Source organism: Aotus nancymaae, unplaced genomic scaffold (genome assembly GCF_030222135.1).
Source record: "Aotus nancymaae isolate 86718 unplaced genomic scaffold, 86718_ANA_hifiasm-v0.15.2.pri h1tg000033l, whole genome shotgun sequence".
Taxonomy (NCBI): domain Eukaryota; kingdom Metazoa; phylum Chordata; class Mammalia; order Primates; family Aotidae; genus Aotus; species Aotus nancymaae.
The window spans coordinates 31,264,520-31,270,519 of NW_026988447.1; positions in this window are offsets into that span (position 1 = coordinate 31,264,520).

Below are 6,000 nucleotides of genomic sequence, written 5' to 3' on the forward strand. Positions count from 1 at the left end.
ACCTGTTCAAGGAGAAGTACAAACTACTGCTCAAGGAAATAAGAGAGGACACAAACAAATGGAAAAACATTCCATGCTCATGGAAAGGAAGTATTGATATCATAAAAATGGCCATACTGCCCAAAGTAATTTATAGATTTAGTGCTATCCCTGTCAAGCTATCATTGTCTTTCTTTAGAGTTAGAAAAATCTACTTTAAATTTCATATGGAACCCAAAGAGAGCCCGTATAGCCAAGACAATCCTAAGGAAAAAGAACAAAGCTGGAGGCATCACATCATCTTTGTATTCTTACAGACTATAGACATTGGATTATATATGTGTGTGTGTGTGTGTGTGTGTGTGTGTGTGTGTGTGTATATATATATTTGTTTTTATTTTAAGTCCCAGAGTACATATGCAGGTTTGTTACATAGGTAGATGTTTGCCATTGTGGTTTGCTGCACTTATCAATAACTCATCACCTAGGTATTAATCCCAGCATGCATTAGCTATTCTTCCTGATGCTCTCCCAACTCATACTGAAAGGCCCCAGTGTGTTTTATTCCCTGCCGTGTATACACTTGTTCTCATTGTTCAGCTCTCATTTAGAAGTGAGAATATGGGTTGTTTGTATTTCTGTTGCTGTATTAATTTGCTGAGGATAATGGCTTCCAGCATCATCCATTTAATGTAAATCTTATACATACATGAAAACTTTTCACAAAAAAAAAAAACCTTCTATCCCTAAGTAAAGAAAAAGAAAACTGCTTATACATTGTCCTATCTTAAGCATCTTTATATCTTTATATAATATCTACATTAAACATTGACTTGTAATGATGGAAGCAAAAACACAGAGAATTTTGGCATAAAAAATGATTTGAATGTTTTATTCTAAATAAATAATCATAACCTGAATTCAAATGACATGTCAAAAATTTAAGTATACCATAATAAGTAAATAATGTATTAAGAAAAGGCCAGAATCAATAAACAATTTCTACGCGCGCGCACACACACACACACACACACACACGCATGCATAATGTCATATATATCACTTGCTGACCATGTTACTGTCTATGTAATTTCCTAATTCGTTTTAACTGTCATTTATTTGCATTTAAATAAAAACACATTATAATTTTTCTTGACAACATATCAGATTAAATATTCTGAAAACTTTCCCATTATGAACACTTTGAATACTGCACATGATATAACAAAAATGCTTTTATATTTTTGACTGAGAGCATAATAAAGCAAGATAATAAACCAAGTAGAGAAGTGAAGAGAGAGCTAAAAACAAGTTCAAAGAAAATACTTAACCTGAAGGTTGTCCTGCATGTTTCTACTGATACCAGTAATTTGGATACTTGGATTTTAATAGTTTACTGGAAGCAAAATATTAGTTATCATTAGGTGAGATGTTGTAAGAGTAAACAATATGGAAAGCCTGGAATATTGATAGACTACAACCTGAGTAAGATGATGGCAAAAAAATATATACAGCCATGCAACCTTACAACATAATTGTATATCATAGACCTTAAAAATAATTGTGCAGTAAAATAATTTCCCCTCAGAATTTGCAAGTACAAGCTTACCCTGACATTAGTTTGATGCCTGATTGTTCATGATGTGTATGATCCAGGAAATCCAAGACCAAGGAAACGATTTAAAGATACTGGTTTTTCCATAAGATATATAGAATGAATAAATGAAAATTTTCTATTGAAAAGCATACCCATAGCCATATCCTTCAAAATTCTCACAAGTTAAGACTGGGCAAACATGAGCTCTCTCTCAAAAACTAAAAAACGTCACATAGGAGTCAATAGAAAAGGAAGTAACAGAATACTAATTCAAGACATCCAGATACTAGAATTATCAGACATCATACGAAACAGGTATTCCAAAAGTATGTATGAATATAAAAAGAAAATTGGAAACATATACATAAATATAAACCATAGAAACATCAAAATGTATAAAAATGGCCAAATTGAATCTTTAAAACTAAAATGAATAATAAGACTAATTGGTTAGTGAGCAGATTATAGCTGGAAATACATTTATTTTGCAGGAAGAAAGATCTAAATGACTCAGAATGTAACATAAAGGGAAAAGATTCACAAAAGGGAACAGCAAAGGAGATAAGGAGGTTAGAGTAAGAAAATCTAGTGTACATCCAATTACATTTCAGGAAGAGACAAGACAGATAAAAATGCAAGGCAATATTGAGGATTTTCCCAAACTGATAAAAGACATGAAGCTTTAGATCCTGAAAGTAAAATGGCTCCTTTAAAAATAAACCAAAGAAAGCAGTACCGTGCTGTAGCCAATTCATAGTGTCCCACAAGAATATTCTGTTAAACATCCAGAAATTTATCAGCTAATCTTTAAACATTGATAGCTTGAACTGCTCATGGTGGAAATATAAGAAAACTCAGAAAATACTACAAACAGGTTTGGCTTTGTTTATTTGTTTATTTTGTTTGTTTATTTTGTTTTGTTTTGTTTTAACAGGAGCGTTACTTTACCACTATACCACTAAGAAAAGCATACTTCTACCAATAATCACGAAATTGCAAACCACAAAAGAGAGAAAGCATTTTGAAAGCAGACAGATAGAAAGGACAGGTGATTTGCAAAGAGGTATCAGTTTGACACCAGACAATTCAGCAGCATGATCAAATCACACAAGACAAGAAATATCTTCAAAATGCTGCATAAAGTAGAATGCTATTATTCAAAAATAGGTCAAAGACTCAGAGAATGTTCCAAGAAAAACATCTCACTAAGGTAACTTCTGCGATACACTTCGAGAAGGTAGAATATGATCTAAGAAGGAAGTTCTGATATGCACAAGCAAGTAGGGAGAAAATAAATCTTTAAACACTTGGTAAATTAAAAATAATTTATTGAATCAATTATTTTCTGTTCTTATAAAAATCATCACTGTCTTGTGGCTTAAAGCAACACTCATTTATTATCTCAGAATTTATTTAAGCCAGAAGTCTAGTAGACCCAATTGAGTAACCTGCTTAAGGTCTTACTGAGCAAAAGTTAAGACAGGGCTGGGGCTGCCCTTCTCCTCTGGGAAAACAGGGTCCTCTTCCCCTGAGTTTCCTGACTGGCTGCTCCAGAATTCATTTTTTTCTCATGCTTTCCACGCAAGTCCCTTACTTCTTCCAACCAGCAACAGTTCATGGGAAGTTTCCCATGCTTACAATCTCTTACTTCTTCTGCCACATTTCTCAGGCTCCAGTCAGAGAAAGTCCTCAGCTTTTATTATTATTATTATACATTAAGTTCTGAGGTACATGTGCAGATCATGCAGGTTGCTTACACAGGTATACATGTGCCATGGTGGTTTGCTGCATCCTTCCCCTGTCATCTACATTAGGAATTTCTCCTAATGTCATCCTTCCCCAATCCCCCCATTCCCTGCTATCCCTCCCCTAACACCCCACCCCCCAGGAGGCCCTGGTGTATGATGTTCCCCTCCCTGTGTCCATGTGTTTGCATTGTTCAACACCCATTTATGAGTGAGAACATGCAGTGTTTGGCTTTCTGTTCTTGTGTCAGTATTCTGAGAATGATGGTTTCCAGTTTCATCCATGACCCTACAGGGACATGAACTCATCCTTTTTAATGGCTGCATAGTATTCCATGGTGTATATTTGCCACATTTTCTTTATTCAGTCTATCATTGATGGGTACTTGGGTTAGTTCCAAGTCTTTGCCATTGTAAACAGTGCCACAATGAACATATCTGTACATGTGTCTTTACAATAGAATGATTTATAATCCTTTGGGTATTTACCCAGTAATGGGATTGCTAAGTCAAATGGTATTTTATTTCTATTTCTAGATCCTTGAGGAATTGCCACACTGTCTTCCACATTAGTTGAACGAATTTACACTCCCACCAACAGTGTGAAAGCATTCCTATTTCTCCACATCTTCTCCATCATCTGTTGTTTACTGATTTTTTAATGATCACCATTCTAACTGACATGAGGTGGTATCTCTTTTTTTTTTTTCTTTCTTTTTTTTAAGACAGAGTCTAGATGGAGTTCAGTAGCACGATCTCAGCTCACTGCAGCCTATAAGGTGGTATCTCAATGTGGTTTTGATTTGCATTTCTCTAATAACTAAAGATGATGAGCTTTTTAAATATGTTTGTTGACTGTATTCTTTTTAAGGGTTTATATAATTTCATTGAGACCACCCAGAACACCATGGTCATCTCCCTATTTTAAGTTGTATGAACTTAAAATATCTGCAAAGTCCCCTTTGCCATGTAACATAGCATGCGATATTAACAGGTGCCAAAGATTTGGGTGTGGACTAATCATTGATGGAGGGGTGTTACTCTTCCTATCACACAATAAAACTCATTGGGTCCAATATAATCAAATTCATAGAAATTATACAATATCACTTTATATTATGTCTCCAAACAGGAACAATTAAACACTTGTTATTTTATATGGTTACATTCACATGTGCTAACATTAAAAAGCAAATAGAGGCAATATGCATCTCTATATTTAATATAACCTTTACTTTTGAGGAGAGAAGAGTGTGTGAATAAGGAAGGGAGAAAAGCAGCTTCTGCAATGTTGGTAATGCTCCTTTTAATAAACTCGATGATGGGGAACTTATCTGCTTATGTTATTGTTAATTCTTAAATTATTATTGTAATTTTCCTTTTGTCAATTCAACGCTTTTGAAAAGATAAATAAAATGAATAATTTTCTTTAAAATATGTCTTACTGAGATGAAATCTAGAAGATATATAAAACCCTAAAATTAAAATACTCCTTAAAAATGGATTGATAATTCAGAAACACAAATAAAATCTAGGACTAAGAAGGGATTTTAGAAACTTCTAATATATATGTGAATAATTTCAATATTTCACAAATATTTAAGAGAACACAAAAAGAAAAAAAAAACCCATCTTTTTACATGAGATTTACATAAACTTGTTACCAAAATAAGACAAAGATATTCTTACTCAGAAGCATAAATGAAAAACTTTTATACAAAATGTTTGCACATTGAATCCATCATTGTTTAAATTGCTTTTAAAAGGAAACAGCATATTAGTCAGGTTGAGTTTCTGCTGAATGTAATGATATGTATGAAGTTTATCATAGTAAATATACTCTATTAAAATAATCTTGTTGATGTTAACATTTTTATGACAAAAAGACATTTGTATTTAGAGGAAATTTTCAAAGTTATTAAGCAATTTATCTCTGATGTAAACTAGAGGTCAAGATCAATGCATTACAATGCTAACTGTTCATGGCACACCATTTTCCCTCACACGTAATTTATTGATGAATATACTAAAATTAGTGCAACAATATTTTGTTTTACTGAGTAAAAATTAAAATTATGTTAAATGCAAAATGATATGTACCTAAAATATTTTTTTTCTTTTTTTTTTTTTAGCAGCCTTCCAAATAGGATGTTTATCTGAAATATCAACCAAAAGAAATTCTAGGATCTATAGGAGAAAATATTGAAGAACAAAGAACCAAAGAGCTTAGTAGCAAATGGAATCTAACAATACGGAAAACTGTGTTTTTTAAAAAGCATAGAGAAAGAGGAGCTTTAAGAAGCCACTTCAGTCATGTTATACCGATCCTCAACATATTCTCAGTGGCCAAAAGTATTTTTGGATTTTGCAGATGAAAGCAAGAAAAAAAAATCCATATCTTCTGTTCCAGACTTAATTCCAAATGTGCTTGCATTTGTTTATGAAAAATAAAAAAAATCACAAATTTTTATTCCTGAAATTTGAGCCATCTGTGTCCCTAAGAAATGGAGAAGTGTATCAGATAATAACGACTAAAGTTTGGCTGCAAGTGGAAATTTATTATATACAGAGTTTATTTTTTAACGTGGGCCAATTTTTTTTTCTTTTTTTCTTTTCTTTCTTTTTTTTTTTTTTTTTTTTTTTTTGAGATGGAGTTTTGCTATTGTTGCCCAGGCTGGA